The following is a 21,172-nucleotide window of genomic DNA, read 5'->3' on the forward strand; positions in this document are numbered from 1 at the left end:
CTTGGGGAATTCCGAAATAAACGGAACCGGGGAATATATCACCATCATCGAGGAAATCCACTGAGCGGATGACAACCAGATCCTCTGAACAAGTGTCCTCAAATTCAACCCGGGGATCCGAAATAAACGGAACCCGCTGATAGATATCACGGACAGAATTTCGGCGTGTCATAAGTAAGTACCCATAAGTTCATCTGAACCATAGTCACCATCTGTACCTGCAAACGATTCAATCCCTTCCCACTCACGGGTGTCATCTAGGCCAGGGTAAGGTCAAGAGAAACGCAGGATAAACAACCCTTTCAAGAATATCATCATGTACACACCCGATATATGTACCGATAATACCCCATCAGGATCTGAACTGCTCGTGATATCATGTTCCGCTAAGTGGCGCAATACCACCCGCTTCCCATGAATCACTCTATTCCTAGGTGTCCTAGAGTTCACTCATAGCCTGGGTATTGGGCCTTTTACCTCTTGTAACTCCCACCCCACAGAGAGACAAACACACAGCCAGCACAATGAAAATATGATGCATGCAAACATAAATGCAAACATATATGTAAACATAAACGATCACATCATAATCATAAATGCAATAAATAAAGCAGTAAAAGCAACCAAACCCTATCCTACAAAGCGCTAAGACTGACTCGCTTAGGGAAGATGGACCAGCAAGAGGTCAACTTCTAAAAAATCCCCAGCAGAGTCGCCAGCTGTCGCATTACGCGAAAAACCGGCGGGAAAACGAAACAACAGAGCCGCCACCGTGCGTTATTTATCCCAAAAGAGGGAAAGGAAATGCTCGAAGTAAACCTGGAAAGAACATGGTCTCGCGACCAGAGAGAGATGGGATCGGGAGTCGGTTATGCGAAGGGAAGGTATTAGCACCCCTACGCATCCGTCGTACTCGACGGGATCCACGCACAAAATAAAGGATAAGGTTGCTAAAAAAACTGATCACAAACTGCATACAAGGCTGGAAGGACACACAAAAAGACCAGAGAAACTAACTCGGCAGGATATCGCATCCTGGGCCTACGTAGTCTGCCAGGCACAGACATCAGAGTCGACGTAGTTCGGGACAAAGGGGAAACATGCTCGCTAGGATGTCGCATCCTATGCATACGTATCTTCTCTGACCGGAGAAGAATCAGAGCACTCGTAGCTCGGCTAACGCACGCCCAACAAAACCACACAGGAAACCGACTGCCAATCGCTGGGCTTACGTCAGACTCCAACTCAACACAAAGGGGTTGAAAAAGAAAAGGGCGCCCGGAGAGATCAGCTCATCTCCTGCCTACGTACCTCATCTGGTATGAGCATCAGGGCGACGTAGTTCCCCTAAACAGTGAAAGAACTTCTAGCCTAACCAGATACAAAGGGAGACACAAACTACTAGGGAGACTACGACTCGAGCCTAGAAGTTGTCATGCATACGATCCCTATGTTAAGGTTTCTATCTAACTTGCACAGGAAGCAAGCTATCCTAAACAGCACAATCAAGCAAATACAAGCACCGGTATCACACACTATATGCAAACAATTGGCTCACACAAGGCTGGGCTTTAGTCAAGGGGTCATATCAACCTCGACAAACAAGCCAAATGGAAAGGGTGTGGTTAGCTCTTAACACTAACATTGAGAGTTAGGGTGAAGCAGATGAGATGGGAAGTGAGGGTAAGACCTCACAGCTCTTATCCCTGGCCTGGGAGAGCTTGACTCAAAGTAGAAAGTGTGGGAGTTCATAATGTAGGAACTCTTCTCCACAGATGACTGACTCAACAGGATCTCGGGTTGGTATTCAAAGTGCATCAACACAATGGTGTGAGCAGGATGAATGACACAACTGAATAGCAGGGGATGGATTGCACATCCCTTGTATCTGCCAATGCCTCTTCACCTAGGAGGTCTTTGAATGTACAAGGCACAATATTAAACAATCACAAGCATTGCCTTTTAAGGAGGACTTCAGACAGGTGCCTGCCCACATAACAGGACAGGTCTTCCAGACTACATGAAGTCAAAGGAATTATACCTCAGTGGTTAAGCAACCAAGCAAAGCAAAACAAGTTCAAAAAAACTTAAAGCAACTTAGGTACCTGTGTAAACAGCCAACCAATCAGTATGGTATTCAGACAAATAGTCAACAGACAACAACAGTCAGACAACTAATATACACAACAAGTCAAGCCAACAAGTGGCAAACAATCAAATGAATCCCTCTTCAAGGCACCTACACACAACAAATGTTAGTGAAGCACATCATTTTGCATCTCAATTTATGAGATCAATATCAACCATCAAGACTTATTGCTTGCACCTGAAATGCACACCTCAAAAATGTAAGTCCAAACCACTAGGTCAGAGCCTAGGGTCAAAAAATGGGAAAAAATCAGAACAGAAGCTAATACTCCACATGAAGCTCATTTAATCAAGTGATAACATGTCCTAAAATTAAGGGAGCATGCAAGATTGAATTATTTCTAAGCCTAGGGCTAGAATAGTCATTTCACAGTTAGGGAGTAATATTGAACTAAAATTCTATTTACGAAATTCTAATTAAAGTCGTTTCCAAAATCTAAGTGATTCTAATTATTCTAAATCCTAGATTAATCTAAATTTAATACTCCTAATTAAACTCTAGAATTCTAACATTATCTTTTTTAATCCTAATTCTAAATTAAAAAATCTAATAATATTGCTAATATATTCTAATCCTAAAATTACTTCTAATCATAATCTAATTACTGTATCCTAATTAGGCTATTCATCCTAATTAAATCTAAAAAAAAACTCAGCACAATCCTAATTAAACTAAATTCATAAAATTCTAAAATTAATACTAATTGTTCTAATATTCTACAATCTTAATCTAAATCTAACTCTTTATTAAGCTATTTAACCAAGCAAGGAGATCAAGCATCATGAATGATGATGTGCCAGCTGAAATTAGGGTTAGGATGCCACATAATAGGAGTTTGACTTGATTAGGATTTATGGAACCATGACCAAGTAAAGACCTTTAAATCAGGGTCTTGATCCCTCAAGAAACCGCCATTGACACCGGATTTAAGCATAATACCCAAGCATCTCCACGCTAGGGTTTGATTGGGGCCACCCCAAGCTTGCTGAGAGATCCTAGTTTCCACTAGGTGTAAGCATAAAGCTCTGAATTCAAGTCACTGCTCTCTTGTGTTGAACCTTGCTTATGTAGATGAAATGCAATGGACTATGCAATATTAATGTAATGTTAATGTCCTAAAAAATGTTAATGCAATGTCAATGATCTAAAAATGAAATGAATGTACAAATGGCGGGTGCAAGTTTGAGGTGCTACACACCTGAATGAAAAGGACTTGAAGAATATGAAAAGAAGGCCTAGGTATGGTGGGTGATATGGATTGATTTGTATAAGAACGACGCCTATAACCGCATTTGCCGGAAGTGTCACTACAATATCCTTAGTTCGATTCGTTAGTACCTATCGATACATTCCTTGAATGAACTTATAAGCCTTTTTGCCTTGAATTAACTCTGGTTGATATTGTTATTCTTGCATGAGCTATAAAGAGTTATGCTTGAGGACAAGCAAAGGTTTAAGTGTGGGAGAATTTGATCACACTGAAAAACACCGCGTATTTGACTCGGATTGCACATGTTTATTAGGTCTTTATTATCATTTTGCTTGTGTTATGCTTTCTTTTTTGTTGTTTTCAGGTATTTAGCTCTTTCAGGACCTTTTTAGAATAAACAAAGCAAAAAGACCAAAAAATTAGGGTTTTCGGCAAATATTGTACTCGTGGCGTTCTGCATGGCGGTCGCTATAGGAGAAGCCATGACACATCAGCCCTCAACCAGGAGGAAACTGCCACGATCCCATGAACTTCCCCATTTACTCACATGGAGGGCGCCATGGAGGGGTGGCGGGCGCCACCTTTGAATTCCACATTCCCACTAAAGAGAAGTTGAAGGGCATCCTAGTCTTTGCATGCTGTTGAGTTCCTCTATAAATAGGTCGTTCTAGTTCACTTCCAAATCATACAACTTAGTTTACAACACTAAGACTATAATATCATATGTAAAAGCGGTAATTCGTCACATCGAGGGGTTATCGCATCTTAGTAAAATTGAGTTCGAGCACTTTGATTTTGTTGTCGTCTTTATTTTTAATGTCAAAGGTTTATTTACTTCCTTGTACCAGACTTAAAGCCTCCGTTTGGAGCAGGTTCTAATTTAATTGCTTTTTTATTTTACTTGCCATGATTTACTTTATTTAATTTCCTGCCATGCTTTACTTTATTTAATTTCTTGTCATGCTTTACTTTATTTAATTTCCTGCCATTGTCTTTACTTTATTTAATTTGCTCGCCATTATCTTTATTGCTCGTTTTAATTATTTTACATGCTTTACTTGTTCTTCACGCCTTATATTCTAAACTTCTTTTCATCATGTTCAACATTGTTGTATTTGTTTGTATTACCATGTCTGGCTAAATCTTTCAAAGGTTATAATGTAAGGATCGCGGTTAAAGAGATGTTTCACATATTGCATCTGTAGAAATGCTTTAGGGGCTGTTTTGATTTTTAATTCGAGTTTTATGGAAAAAAAACTTGGTTAATTTTAACTACTCAAGGAGTGTGAAAGCACCCTGGCTTAGTTAACTAGGAATTTTTATCACTTTAAGGAAAAACGATTTTTGAAACTGTTTTCGGATGCGTTGATAGATTTAAAATCAGGAAACTCCTTGGGTAAACTTTTCGAATCAAAATCACTTTTGAACTAACTTACAAGTCTTATCTCTTAAAAATAGGTTTACTACTTTAGCGTTTTGCGCACCTTTTATAAGTGACAATAAAAGGCCTTAATTTAAGGGTAAACTCGGTTCTGAATACGCAAAAGCAACAGTTCCTGTTAAATGGATTCTTTTCAAGAGTATAAAATATTTCCCCATAAGTAGTTCTATTTAGACAATCGAAGCATCGTTTAACTGACGTGAAATACATTCAAGCCTATCTTTATCTGCACTATATTTATCATTTTTATTTACTGTTATTTTGCGACATCAATATATCATTTGTACTTCCTTAGATAAACATGGTAACAATAGTAATCGATAGATTGACGATTTGGTCTCTGTGGGATCGATATTCTTTTATATTACTCTGACGTGATTCGTGCACTTTCGAATAGAGCGATCACTTCCTCAGCAAGTTTCCTCATCAATTGGTCAAATATTTCAAGGTATACTTCATTTTACGTCATATTATGCATATATGATCCTCCGTGAGTCCCAAATATCAAGATAACTTCAAGTTTGCAAGTTGGTTCCAAGAGGTTGAGCAGAGAAAATCAACTGATCAAAACTGGGGTTCCCTAGACCCTATCTCCTATAATTTTTGTCATATGACAATTATTCCAAGATAAAAGTTACTATTTTTTACATTCCAAACAACTTTCGTTTTGACATCAAGAGCTAGTTTTTCTTGGAAAGTCATTTTTTATGGTGAAACATTATAGGTCATTATGTATGTGCCTGAGTTAGAAGTTCAACTTCCAAGGACCATAACTTGCTCACTTTTTATGAGATGAAAACCATCCAAGTTTCATCATCAAATTCAAAATGTACTATCCAACTTTTATTTTTTTTAGAAAATCAAAATTAACTTGCAAGAACATGTGCCAAGAGGAAACATTATAGGTCATTTTGGGTCATCATCATTGAACAAGCAATTTTCCTCAACTTCTAAAATGCATAACTCCCTCATGCCAAATCCAAATGATATCAAACTTGTGACCAAATTTAATAGGGATGAAATATCTATAACTTTGGTGAAGGAATTGTTTCCATTTGAAGCTCATAGCAAACGTTATTCAAGGTGGAAGAAGTGGTCATTTGACTTGGTACTTAGAAAAATTTCAATTATGTTTGATTTCTAAAACTTCCACCTCAAAATTCATCCTGATCCAAGCTCCAATTGTAAAAGTTTAAACATCAAAGTTGTTCCCCTTGATGTCACCTTTCCAAAAAGTCCAAGATCACCTCATTTGGACAAGAATTGAGGTACTTACGCATGATTCCTTTCATAGGTTTGTGTTGAAAAGTTTTGAATTCAAATAACCATTTCCTATTGCATGCTTACATGTTATTGTTTCAGTACTCATTATGCATGAATTGGAGTGAGACTACATCATGAATTGGGCCCAAATCATGCCCATGCATCCATGCACCAAGGTTGCTAAATTTGGCCAAATTTCCAAGTTGTGAAAAGAAATGCATAACCCTATAAATACATGTCCATTGTGATCAAAATGAGGATCCCTTCTGCCCAAGCTTTGAAGCATTGCATCCCTAACCTCCATTAAAGGATAAACTTGAAGATTTCACTTTAAATCGAGTTTCAAATCTCCTTCTATTTTGAGATTGAAACTCCAAGAATCCAAGCCTTTCATTGATCCATTTCACTTCCTACATGCTTCTAGAGTCGAGCCAAGGAAAATTGGAAGCCAGATTCAAGCTACCCGAAGGTGAACTTTTCAGAAACTTTAAGCCTTCGATTCTCTCTCAATTCTTCACCATTCTCTTTGATTTTTGGTTGGCTGAAGTCCTACCAATGTAGGAAACAAGAATAAGTTGCTTTGAGGTAAAATCGAAGCAACTCAGATCATGCACCTCAAATTTCAAATCTATGTATCTTTTAATATACTTGGAATTGGATGAAATGGAGGTCAGATTCGAGCTCTTGAGCATTTTTCCTTTAAAACCATATCCTTAATTTTTATTTTGGTGGTGGTTTGTGGTGGACTAGTCCGGTGAGGTCCACCGGAGAAGACGACTAGAGCTAGGGCTCTGGTGATGTGTTGGCAAGGTTCCATCCATTTGATCTAATCCCATGTTATAATCCCAACCATCTGATTTGTATACCTTTGGTGTTGTGCGTTAACTAGGGTCTTTGATGGACTGCACACGCGTGGCCATCAGATCTTCCACCTAAATTAATGAGGGAGATCTGATGGCCCTTGTTTTTTCTTATTTATTTTAATTTCTGATTTTATTTTTTGAATAGCCTTATTTTGTTTAATTCATAATAAATCCATTTTTGATCCAAAAAATATGAGACTTTCACAAAAAATCTTTAAACATTTTTCTCTTCCATATTTTGAATTAAATCTATTTTTTGGATTAATTTTGGTATTTTTCATGAATTAAATATTTTTGTGCATATTTTTAATCATTTTAAAATACTTCTGACTTTCTAAAAATTGTGCAATTTTTGTCTAAGGTCCTTTGACCTTGTTTGACCTAGGATAAATTCCTTGGTCATTTATTTGGTGTTTTGAAGGGATTTGAGGGTTTGTCCAATTAACACCTATATTTTTTCTATTCGGACTCAGATAGTTGTGACTTCTATATAAGTCCAATTATGATTGCTTAACATAGAGCTAAATTTTACCCTTAAGACATAGCATTCTAGTAAGTGAGATTGTAAGTCTCCCATTCTTCATGGTATTGTGTGGGAACTTGACCTTTTTTCCTTTCATGGGAGCTAGTGGCATACTTGTTGAATTATCCAAGTTGGAGACCTTCTCATGGAAGATGTCTTGGTTCAAGGATTCATACTTGTGAATGAATGGTTGAGTGTTCTCCAAAGAATGACTTAATCAATTAAAACTCACCATTAACATTTGACTAACCATTGACTAACTCTTATTAATATTGCTTTACTTTTAAGTCATTTACTTTATGCAATTTAAATTTTAGTACCTTTATCATTCATTGCCATTTACATTTCATGCAACTTATTTATGATTTAAGTCCTTTTCACTTTGCTCATTTGATCTATATCTTGTGATCGTATATATTGTTTGCTTGCTTTTGTTTTGTTTATGCTCTTAGGCCCTTAAAACACCTAATAACAACATAAACCGTAAAAAAACATTTGTTGGACTGTTGGCACTTGATCTGAACTTTTGGACTTATAACTAGGCAACACTCCGTATGCTAAAGTACTTGGCCAATGCCAACATCTGAGACTGAGTTATCTCTGACAATGCCTTCATTTGATGCAAGACCTTGGATCTCTTTGATTCATCTTCTACTTTGTTTATATGCTTAGTTGTTTATTTTTTATTATTGTCTATGTCTGATGTTTTGTTCTGAGTTGATCAAGGAATATTTCATCGGATACATTGGAAGACACTGAAGACTGCTAGCTATTGGAGTGCTTGCTTGGATATGACTATCTTTATTTGATGTCTTGGTTTTCACTTGATGCTTGGATGTTGCTCATTGCTTATTTCTTATTGCTTGATTAAAGTCCAAAGGAAAATGGGTTTCTACATGACATTCTTGTTTGTTGGATTGCATCATTTTAGTCAGATTTTTTCAACTCTTAAACTTTTAAATCTTTGCTCAGGGTAATCTCTTCATCTCCTCCCACTTTCTATAATTTCAAAATATCTCCCTCTTTTCAAAACCTTCTTTGTTTGTATTTTCAACTTAGACATGATTTAATGACTAGAAACTTTAGCCTTATACTGTTGAATTTTTAAACTTTTTCTTAAATAAAACTTGTAAATGAACTTATCCATATTGACTTTAATTTCAAAAAGACAAAAAGAACTAACAACCCCATTCAAATATTTGGCCTTTTATGCCTTTTCATTTAAACCTTTGTTAAAATCAATTCACCAACTTCTTTGAAATTTTTACCACGAACTACGAGGTTTCGATCCTTCATTTTTATGTTGGTAAGTAGACATAAGACCAAAGGTCTTGTACAACACAAAAATATAATTAATGAATTCTTTTATCATCCTCACACTCTTTATTTTATCAAACATCATTTATACAAAAAAAAATCATATGCACACAAAAAGGGCTCCCAAGGAGTACCTAGGACACTTTGGGTGCTAACACTTTTCCTCTGTGTAACCAACCCCCTTACCTGTAACCTCTGGCATTTTATTAGTTTTGATTTGAAAACTTCTTATCTTTGGGTTTTGTTCATACTTTTCCCTTTTCCTTTTGAAACAATAAAAGTGCGATGGCGACTCTGGTTTTACTGACTTCAAGTTTATCCATAGCTTGATGGTCGTGAATTTACCGCTACAAAACGCTCTCTTAATAACATACGGGCCTTCATAATTAGGAGTTCACTTGCCCCTAGCATCAGGTTTGAAAGATAAAATCTTCTTGAGCACGAGGTCACCTTCTCTGAACACACGAGGCTTGACCTTCTTATCAAATGCTTTCTTCATTCTCTGTTGATATAACTGACCACGACACATGGTATTCAATCTCTTCTCTTCAATCAAATTGAGTTGGTCAAACCTGGTCTGACACCATTCAGTTTCAGCCAACTTGGATTCCATCAAGATACACAATGACGAGATCTCAACCTCCACGGGGAGCACAGCTTCCATGCCATAAACAAGAGGGAAAGGGGTTGCCCCTATTAAAGTGCGGACGGATGTACGGTACCCATGTAAAGCAAACAGGAGCATCTCATGCCAATCTTTGTATGTTACAACCATCTTCTGGATAATTTTCTTGATATTCTTATTCGCAGCTTCAATAGCCTCATTCATCTTAGGTCTGTAGGGAGAAGAAATAGGATGTTTAATGTTGAATTCTTTGCAAAGAACTTCCACCATATTATTGTTCAAGTTTAATCCATTATCAATAATGATCTTGCTTGGCACACCATAACGAAATATGATCTGATTCTTGATAAACCTTACAACAACTTGTTTGGTCACATTTGCATACGATGTCGCTTCAACCCACTTTGTGAAGTAATCAATAGCCACCAAAATGAAATGATGTATGTTTGAAACTTTGGGCTCAATCATTTAAATTATATAAATTCCCCACATGGAGAAGGGTCATGCAGAGGAAATGACATTCAAAAGTGTCGGAGGAATATGAATCTTATCTGCATAAATTTGACATTTATGGAACTTCTTCACAAACTTGCAACAGTCAGATTCCATTGTCAGCAAATAGTAACCTGCTCTCAACATCTTCTTTGCCATTGCATGTCCATTGGGATGAGTTCCAAAGGAACCTTCATGGACTTCAATCATCAACATGTATGCTTCGTGTCTATCCATGAATCTGAGCAAAACCATATCGAAGTTTCTGTTATAAAGATGCCCCTAACAGGTAAATCTGACTTTGGAGGAAACATTTGATATCATAATACCAAGGCTTTTCATCTTTGACTTCTTCAACAACAAACACATGAGTTGGCCTATCAAGACGCATCACGGCCAAATTAGGAACTTCAATCCAAAAATTCACCACAATCATCGAAGCCAATGTTGCAAGAGCATCTGCCATCCGGTTTTCATCTCGGGGGATATCATGAAACTCAACATTTGTAAAGAAAGTTGAAATCCTCCTCGCATAATCTTTGTATGGTATCAAACCGGGTTGATTTGTCTCCCATTCACCTTTGATCTGATTCATAACCAATCCTGAATCTCCATAGATGTCAAGATATTTGATTATGAGATCAATGGCCTCTTTAAGCCCCATAATGTAAGCTTCATATTCAGCCATATTGTTTGTATACTTGAAGGTCAATCTAGTTGTAAACAGAAAATGAGTGCCTTGAGGAGTAATAATCATTGCCCCAATGCCATTACCATATGAATTAACAGCTTCATTAAATACCATGCCCCAATGGGAACCAGGTTCTGGCCCTTCTTCAAGCAACGATTCATCACAATCTTTTATCTTCAAGTACAAGTCAAGAAAATCATACTGCACTTACTGATAATCTTCAATAGGTCGGTGAGCCAAATGGTTAGCCAAGACACTACCTTTAATAGATTTATGAGATCGGTATTCAATATCATACTCAGATAACAACATCTGCCAACGGGAAATCCTCCCAGTTAAAGCAGGCTTCTCAAAAATGTACTTGATTGGATCCATTTTGGATATCAACCAAGTAGTATGATTCAACATATACTGGCGCAGACGCTTAGAAGCCCAAGCCAATTAACAACATGTCGTTTCAAGTATAGAATATCGGGTCTCAAAGTCGGTGAACTTCGTACTCAAGGTAGTAAATTGCATATTCTTTATTCCCAGACTCATCTTACTGTCCAAGAACACAACACATACTATCTTCAAGCACAGTCAGATACATGATCAACGGTCGTCCTTCAACAGGCGGAGACAGAATTAGAGGCTTAAGCAGATACTCTTTGATACTATTAAAAGCTTTCTAGAAATCCTTGGTCCAATCACAAGACTGATCTTTCCAAAGAAGCTTGAATATAGGCGCACATGTGGAAATCATATGCGATATAAATCTTGAGATATAATTCAAGCGGCCGAGAAAACCTCTAACTTGCTTCTCAGTTTTGGGCGCAGGCATCTCTTGTATTGCTTTGACCTTGGCAATATTAACCTCAATACCCTTCTTGCTGAAAATAAAGCCAACAACTTACTAGGGCAAACACCAAGAGTACATTTATTGTGGTTCAAGCGGAGTTTGTACTTCCTCAAACACTGGAATAACTTCAACAAATGCTCAACATGTTCTTCTTCATTACTTGACGTAGCAATCATATCATTAACATAAACTTCGATCTCTTTATGCATCATGTCATGAAAAAGAATGGTCATAGCTCTCTGGTACATTGCACCAACACTCTTTAGACCGAAGGGCATCACTTGATAACAAAGTGTTCCCTAGGGTGTAATGAATATGGTCTTCTCCATATCTTCGGGCGCCATCTTGATCAGATTATAACCGGAAAATCCGTCTGTAAACGAAAAGACGTTGAATTTAGTTGTATTATCTACCAACATATTAATGTGTGGCAGAGGGAAATCATCTTTCGGACTAGCTTTATTCAAATATCTGTAATCAACATAATATTGGCCACCCATTGCGGATACTCGGAGGTAACAAGAAATATAGCATTAATATGCTTCTTCACTTCCTCTTTAATCTTTACTGCCATATCATGATGAGTTCTTCTCAACTTCTATTTGACCGATGGGCATTCTGGCTTCAAAGGCGATCTATGCTCCACAATCTCATAATCTAAACCAGACATGTCTTGATAGGACCGGAAAAACACATCAGAATACTCATGAAGAAGATCAACCAACCCCTTCTTAGCTTTTGGACTCAATTGAGACCTAATCTTGACTTCCTTTACATCAGCATCGGAACCTAAGTTGACTAATTCAATCTTCTCTTCAAACAGTTGAATGGATTTTTCTCGTGCTCAAGCAAACGGGATAATTCATCAGATACTTCTTCATCATCATTCTCTTCCTCAGCTTCAAACACATGGAAATCGAAGTTTGGAGAGGGAGTAGGATCATTACATTCAATGGGTTTGAAAACCAACCTGCATAATGATTTGATATTTTGATTTTAGAGAAGTGGAGTGCGAACAAATATTATGCAAATGGAAAGATTATTATTTATTTATGTTTTTTGTGAATACCATTTTCAGAAAAAGTAAAAAGTAAAAACAAACATCATAGACGTGGATGAACAAAATAGTCTTTTATTGATGATAATAAGGAAAAGCCCAACAATGTTTCACTTCTCCCTTAGGCATAGAAGAAGGATTTTTTTAAAATAATAAAGTAACAAATTACTTCGAGCGGTGCATAAAAATAGGAACATCAACAGCAATCCAATTGTTGCAAGTCTGGTCGTGCGTTACAAAGTTGTCATAAACTTCGTCTTCATCGCTGTCTTCAATAATGGCAGTTGAGTGTTGATCATCCTTGTGAATGAACCCTCCACTGCAGAAAATTTCTTGCATAGCCTTGACATTGGTGTTGAATGGCCCTTGCTGAAATCCCAGCCCTTCTCTATTCTTATTCTCCACAACTTCTACCACACGACCCCATTTATCAGTACTGCCAGTATGAATATCCTCCCATGCATCCTTTAAAGAAGACATGGGTGCCCTAACTTTCTTCAGTTCATCAGCAATGGACAAATCTTGGAACGACATTCCAACTTCCTCCTCGGCATCAACATAAGTAAAGGATGACAAATGGCTTACCAATAACGCTTTCTCTCCACCCACAATGACAAGCTTGCCGTTCTTCACAAATTTCAGCTTTTGGTGTATAGTAGATGTCACAGCACCAGCTTCATGGATCCAAGGCCTTCCCAATAAACAACTATAGGTCAGGTGGATATCCATTACCTGAAAATTAATTTAGAAATCACTCGGACCTATCTTAACCAGAAGGTTCACTTCTCCAATGACGGTTTTCTGAGAACCATCAAATGCTTTAACAACTACGCCATTGTATCTCATTGGGGCTCCTTGATAGGAAAGTCTTGCTAGAGTTGATTTTGGAAATACATTCAATGATGACCCAGTGTAAACCAACACATTGGACAGAGCATCCTCCTTACAATTCATTGAAATATGAAGCGCCAAATTGTGATTCCTACCTTCTTTGGGAAATTCTTCATCATAAAAACATAGATTGTTACAGGAGGTAATGTTGGCAACAATGTGGTCAAACTAATCCACAGTCACATCGTGTTCCAGATAAGCTTATTCTAATACTCTCTGCAAGGCTTCTCTATGCGCCTCCGAATTCATCAAAAATGACAGCACGAAAATTTTTGACGGTGTTTGGAGCAACTGCTCCATAATGTTGAATTTTCTCCTCTTAATCAGACATAACACATCATCATTATCATTAGTTTTCAACTTGCTGGATTCGCCAGACTGACACGTTGGAGCACTAATTGGATTAACTGTAGGAACCTCTACCTGCTTCCCTACGGAAACATCTTCCATAATCTTAGGAAAAACTGGACTGAACACACGACCATTACGGGTCACCTTCACTACATCCGCAATACTCACTATTGAATCTGCAACTAGGAGAGGAACCTCTTGACCCTTTTCAATCATGGTGGCATTTTACTTGTATGGCACAAATTTATCGGATGCATAGGGGACATGGCCCGCTAACCGTATAACTAATGATGATACCGATCTATTAACATTATTATTGTTGCTGCTATCGAATTGAATAACTACCTGCTCAGGGGTCTTGATCAGTGGCACGATGAAGTTCACATCATCTCCCATATACCTTGACTGCTGATCCTAGATAACATTCTCATCATCAATCTTTGAATATCTCTTTTGACAATTACACAGCCACGAAGGTTCACACTACAAATAACACAACCATCATGGTCATGTTCACAATGGCTCACCATTCATAAATCTTGGTGAATCTCCACCAAGGACCTATGGATACGACGCACATCAAATACTCTGAAATTCCCTGGACAGTTGTCCACCATGTTTACAGAATCGTTGCCATGAGCAGGCAACAGGTTGGCTTTCACATTCGGTGTTCTATCCTCAAATGACACCATATCACTTTTTACAAGCTTTTGAACTTCATACTTCAGTGGATAATAGTGCTCCATATCATGACCAGGGCTCCCTGGTGAAAAGCACAATGTAAGTCTGGTTTGAACAACCATGGCAGTGGCTCAGGCATTTGAGGAGGGTTCCTTGGTTGGACGAGATTCTTAATGACGAAAGACTGGTATAGCTTTGAGTACATCATAGGAACAGGGTCAAAAGAGAACTTCTTCCTCTTAAGGTTTTGGTGATGATTGTTGTTGTTGTAGTTGATACATTGTTGTGGTTGTCGTTGATGTTGTTGTTGTTGAATATGAACTGATTGATTGGTGGAATTATTGGAAAAGACTGGAATTATTGATGATACTTGATGTTGGTGTTGACGTGATTGGGAACTTTTCCTTACATAAGGCCTCCTCTGCCTCCCAACTGATACTGCATTAGTTTCTCCTTCCTTCTTTTTAAAGAAACTCCCACCATACTTCTTACTTGTTGATGCTTCATCTTTGGATAAACGTCCCTCACGGGATCCTTCTTCCAATCTCATCCTCATGTTTACCATCTCGATAAAATCATTGGGGGCACTTGCAATCATTCATTTAGAGTAAAATGAACTCAGCATCTTCAAGAAAATCTTAGTCACCTCCTTTTCCTCCAAAGGAGGACTAATCTGAGCAGCCAGCTACCTCCGTCTTTGAGCATATTATTTGAATGTCTCTTTGTACTTCTGAGACATAGACCTCAACTGATCTCTATCTGGCGCCATATCAACATTATACTTGTACTATTTGAAAAAGGCCTTACCCAAGTCGTTGAAAGTACGAATGCTAGCACTGTCTAGGACCATATACCATCTGAGGGCAACTCCAGTCAGACTATCCTGGAAGTAGTGAATAAGCAGTTGGTCGTTATCAGTTTGAGTAGACATCTTTCTAGCATACATGACAAGATGACTTAACATACAAGTATTCCCCTTGTATTTTTCAAAGTCTAGGACCTTGAATTTCACCGGAATTTTGACATTGGGAACTAAACACAGCCCGACAGCACTCTTTCCAAACAAATCCTTTCCCCTTAGAGTCTTCAATTCCTTGTGCAGCTCAAGGAATAGATCCTTCATTTCATTCATCTTCTCATAAATATCTGGATCTTCAGACGACTCAGAATGGTAAATGGTATCCTCGACATGAGGAAGAGTATGAACAATAGGAGGAGGAACTGACAGAATCGGACTAAATTCCGACAGAGAAGCAAATGTTGGCGTGTACCCCTCAGGTACAAAGTTTAGTGGCATTCCCCATGGGAACCCAACAGGCATATCAGGCGTAGTACAAAGTTTAGTGGCATTCCCCATGGGAACCCAGCAGGAAGAAACCTGTTATGCAAATGATGCATGAAATTAATTGTTTTTTATTGCTTTTAACTTCAAAGAACATATGAAGTCTTATTTGCAAATATTTTCAATTAATAAAAATAATCAATAATAACAATTCAATTGACCATAAAATCTCTTGTTACTCATAAAATTGGAAGGATTACACTGAGTACAATTTTAGAAACCCAAGTATAAATGCAAGAGAAAAGGAAACTATCATCCTAAGGATCCCTAATAACTGCATCAGATGATTTGGAAATGGGAGCATACTTCCTTCGGATGCGTCGAATCTCGGACTCAAAGGATGTCTTCATCTGATCCTTCTCAAGGACAAGTTGATCAACAATCTTCTTCCAAGCACTGGAAGACTGAGGCATACTAGAGGAAAATAAATCCCCTGGTTATCTCTGTCTCTTCACTGCATAATCCTCAAGAATCTCAATAAGTGCATCTTTCTCTTTCGACTCAAGCTGCAACTTCTCATGCTTTCGGTTCAAAGTGTGGAACCACTTTTCCCACAAATCTTTCTCTTGCTTCATCTTGGTAAGTGTGTCTTCCAACTCCTCTACATCTTGGTTAGGGAGAGTTGATGGCTCAGCCACAACCACAGACATAGGTCTTTCACAAGCTACGACATCTTGAGCTCCCAAGCTCTCTTATTCACCCAAGTAGGGTAGGCTTCCATAGCTACACAATCGTGTGGACCAAGCTCGGATCTTCCTTTCCTATGTCTATTATGCAAATCGCGCACCATTCTACTCTTCATAAGTTAGAGATGTTTACCCTCTTGATAAAATAGACCTTCTAACTGGACGTTATTAGGCTTATCTCTCAATGGGAACCCAAGCTGACGACGGGCCAATGTTGGGTTGTAGTTGATTCCTCCTTGCGTACCAATGAGAGGCACCTTAGAGAACTCATCACAACTGTCAATAATATCCAAGCTACCCAATGCAAAATCATACCAAATAATATCTTCATTAGTGATAGACATAAGTCAGTCTCTGGGACCACCGTAGACATTGTCAGTTCTCCAGAAAAATAGGCGTCTGAGGCAAGTGTGAAATAAACCACTTGTACAGAAGAGGAACACAACACACAATAGTCCCACCAGCTTTAAAATTCCTCAAATTCAAAGAGAAATACATTTCACCCAATAGAGTCGGACCAGGATTCTCAATCAATAAAATTCTAATGGTGTTAATATCAACAAAACTGTCAGTGTTAGGGAACAAAGCCAAACCATAAATGAGCAACACCAAGATAGCTTCAAAAGCATCCATGCTACCGGCTTGAGCAAAAACAATAGCTTTACCAATGAAGAAAAGAGAAGTCAACCCAAGAATCCCTCCTTTCTTCACCAAATGAGCATCAATCTCAGATTTCTTCAGATGAAGAGCTTCAGCTATGACATGAGTGTTGGTGTAAGCCCTAGAGGCTAATACTTTTAGTACTTGTATCGAATTATTTATTAGTAATAAAAAGGCTTTTTCTTTATTATGTTTGTTTAATAAAATCCCTAGAATATCTAGTCCGTTTAATGTATCAAGTGTGACTTAATCATAAGATCCCATTAAACATAAGGACATTATTCTTAAAGTATCTGTAGTCAAGCTTTGTTATGAAGTGGGATAACATTAAAGCATTAAGACTATTATGTATATAGACTGATGATCACATCTGATGGATCATGGATAAGGAGTTATCAAGTCTTTAACATAGGTATGAATATTAGGAGTAATATTTATACTGGATTGACCCGATATGAGAATACTATATAGAATGTTATGCAAAGTGTCATAAGTTATTCTCATCGTGATAATGGTGTATACACCCTTTGACCTGAAACCACTATAGACCCTACATGTAGAGTCGAGTGCTTTATTGTTGATCAAACATTGTCCGTAACTGGATGACCATAAAGATAGTTGATGGGTACTCCACGAAACATGATGAGGGACATGAGTGACCTAGATGGAATTGGACAAGGATGACACGGTCTATGCCCTGTGTTCAATATAGATATAAGGGAAAAAGGGTAATTGTACACATAAGTATTATCACAAAAGGATTTGTCAGATCATGTGACATTTTCGTGTCTTGGGTAGCAGTGATGTGTTGCTAGATATCGCTCACTGTTTATTATGTTAAATACGTGATTTAATATAATTGTCGATGCCGCGAAAACCTACAGGGTCACACACAAAAGGACAGATTTATGAGAGATAGAGTAAATAAGGAACACCGTAAGGTAAGGTGCACTTAAGTGATTAACTCTTAAGTATTTATTTGGTCACTAAACCCTAATTGTTGGCCATTGAGTTGGGATATTGCCTGTGGATCTTTATCCTTGGTTTGAAGGCCTTTATTATGGGGTGTACATCATGGAACCCTAATTATGCATACTTGGTACTTGTATGCCATTTAAGGTTGACTTTTGATCATGGAATTGACTGAAACTCTAGCTCATTGGGAAAAAGATCTCGACCATCTTGTCATACATCATGTCATGCATTAAGTTGGTTTGGCATTTCATCTGGTTCAAGGTTTTGTCCTTGACTCATGGTCTTTGCTTCTAAGCATATGGTGTTGTCAAGATTAAGTCCTTGGTCATTGATTTTGGGGTTCATGCTTGCATTGATGCATTGATCTTTTGGTCCATTATGATTCATAGGTCATTAAGTCTTGATTTTATCCATATATCTTGGTTCATTTGGTTCATGTGCTATCGTTATCCTTATGATTCAATGGGTTAAGGGATTTGTTTCATTCATAAAGTCAAGTTTGTTTTTTTTGTCAAAGGTCAAGTCTTGATTCGCATACAATCATGTTTTATTTCATCCAAACATTTGAGTTTTCATTCATTCATCAATGAATACATTGTCCCGTTATAAGGAAATAAAAGAAATATACATTTTTCAAAAGTTGACTTTTTGGTCAACTGTTGACCTTTTGGTCAAATAGTTGATCAAAGTCAACTTTTACATTTCTTCCTCCTAAACTTAATTTTGACTACATATACATCCATACTTGATCCGATGTTGCTTCATGATCGAGAAAACTCCATTTTTTTCAATTTGACCATTTCGATGCCATAAGCCTTGCCTTGCCCACCATAAAGTCATGTCATGCATTGCTTAAAGACCTACAAGTTACAACCATACCAACACACAAAAATCAAAATTCAAGTCATACACAAAACCCTAATCTAAACCACTTGAATCCAATTCCATAACCATTTATTCCAAACATTCAAATAGCACACATTCAGTACATTTCACATACGTATTCCCAATCCAATCCAATTCCATAAATTATATACATTTAAATTCAACACAACTTTCCAACCATGCACAATTTCCTATACCATTACAATTCAACAAAATTCATACACAATGAACAATTCACTACATATTTGACCTACCATTCAATTTTCCACATCAAATCCCAATTGCATTTCAATTCTACATAACCTATTGGCCTTTGCCAAGAAAATTGAGACTAACAGATACACCTATAAACTGACCTTAAACAGGGCCTAATATTTCATAACAAAAAGGTAGTTCATGATAGAAAAATCACAAAGCATATAACCCTGTAAAATAAAAAAATGCATAGCCCTGAACACAAGTGAAAGCAACTAATACATCAACCCTACATAATATGGTAACAGAGCAACATTCAACACCATTGCCCTGCTTCACCCAAAACCACATACCTGCATAATCATAACAGAACCAATGTAATTCATTTTTTCAACTTAGTTCAAATACAAACTTGCACAACAAACCATTAACAGCCACCTAATTTCATTTTCCTCATAACTAACCTCATAGAAACTCTAACTGTTTTCAAAAACCACCTAACAAAGTTAGAACATAAAGCAAAAATCTCATAGTAGAAATGGTAACAAACTCCAACAGAATTCATAACCAACTCAACAAAATTTTGGATGGAAGGCATAATAGAATAACAACTCAACTGAATCATCATCACCTATATAAACAAAGTTCACCTCCTAATTTCAGCTGGAACTTTTTTTCTCTCAAAACAGAAAATCTCAGATCATTCACCATTTCTCACTATCTCAAATAAATAGTTATACAACACTCTCACTTTCCTTCACAGAACAATCATCTTCCTCACTCATCACTCTCTCACCTTGGCAATATCTCATAACAATTCACTCTTCTCACATCTTCATGATTTTCACACCTCTCGAACATTCAATCTTCGCCGTGAATCTCATAACACGCCTTTTTCACTCTCAATCTGCTTCTGCAAACACGCGAGCAAATCGCAGAAGGCGCAATCATCATGATGCAATCGATTGAGTAATTCGCAACTCTCACACCACAAACTCACGGCGACGCGAATTCACAGCGTACTTCGCTTCCCTCTCATTCGTATCTAATGCTCGCACGTGAATAATAAGAAGAAGAAGTGTGAATCGAAATCAAAGAAGGAGAAAGTTTTGATACATGTTTGCAATCAAAGCTTCAAAATCTGGTGAGTTTCCTGATGTCAATTCCGTTTTTCTTTGTTTCCACACGCATACAACCGATCTGAACGTTGATGATGATGTTGAGTCCCGAATCGATGAAGTGGAGTTGTGGTTTCTTTAATTGGTGCATGACGTTTCGAAAAGACGAAGAGGAAGATGAACGCGTGATGAGACTTTATGGATGAGAAGTGTTCTTTTCTGTTCACAAGGAACATTTTATTTCAGCTTACTATGCTTTTCGTTTCATGTTGATGTGCAAAATCGGTGCTCACCATACTAAGTTGACCCCAAGGATCAGTAAACACCATTTTGATTGACTCCGTATTGGGCCTTATTTCCCTGGGGCAAAGGCGCGTTTTTGTTCATTCATCCCAGTTCAGGCATACCTTTCTTTGGCTTCAAGGCCCATTTCCAATTTGTGTACACCATTTTCTTGTTTTTGTGTTTCTAATTAGAAATTAATTAAGACTTAGAATATTAGAATATTTGGAAATTTTAGAAATAAAAATTCAGAATTCATTAGGATTTTTAGAATTTGATTAGGAGGATTAGAATTTTAGAATTGATTAACTCTTTTGTGTTTTCTAGAATTTAATTAGGTTAATGAGAGTTTAGATAATTAAATTAATGAGGATATTTAGATTAATTAGAATCCTAAGTTTAAATTACAGAAATAATCTAATTTTAGAATTAATTTTCTAAATAGGTTAATTTTAGATCAGCTCAAATTGTGGGTATCATGTAGTGTAATTAGATGTTAACTATGTTTGATTAGATAACTAATTTTGATTAAATCTTGGTTGATTAATTGTGCATAACTAGATATTAGATTTGGTTTAGTTAATTTTGATTAGGTCTTAATTGTTAGAATTTTAATCAATTTTTTCCTAATTAA

At 37.3% G+C, this 21,172-nt stretch overlaps 1 long non-coding RNA gene across 3 annotated transcripts; it reads right to left on the reverse strand.

The window, feature by feature from the left end:
• Positions 1–18,587: 18,587 nt before the first annotated feature.
• On the reverse strand, positions 18,588–20,679 carry LOC127119100 (uncharacterized). 3 transcript variants are annotated; one of them, XR_007802622.1, is made up of 2 exons: positions 20,255–20,679; positions 18,588–18,918 (listed from the first exon to the last, which is right to left on the reverse strand). It is a non-coding gene; the product is annotated as an uncharacterized LOC127119100 (long non-coding RNA). The 3 variants fall into 3 exon arrangements; XR_007802623.1 differs by having other exon boundaries at positions 19,770–20,679; XR_007802624.1 differs by having other exon boundaries at positions 19,756–20,679.
• Positions 20,680–21,172: the final 493 nt, after the last annotated feature.

This window comes from Lathyrus oleraceus, chromosome 2 (assembly GCF_024323335.1).
Source record: "Lathyrus oleraceus cultivar Zhongwan6 chromosome 2, CAAS_Psat_ZW6_1.0, whole genome shotgun sequence".
Taxonomy (NCBI): Eukaryota; Viridiplantae; Streptophyta; class Magnoliopsida; order Fabales; family Fabaceae; genus Lathyrus; species Lathyrus oleraceus.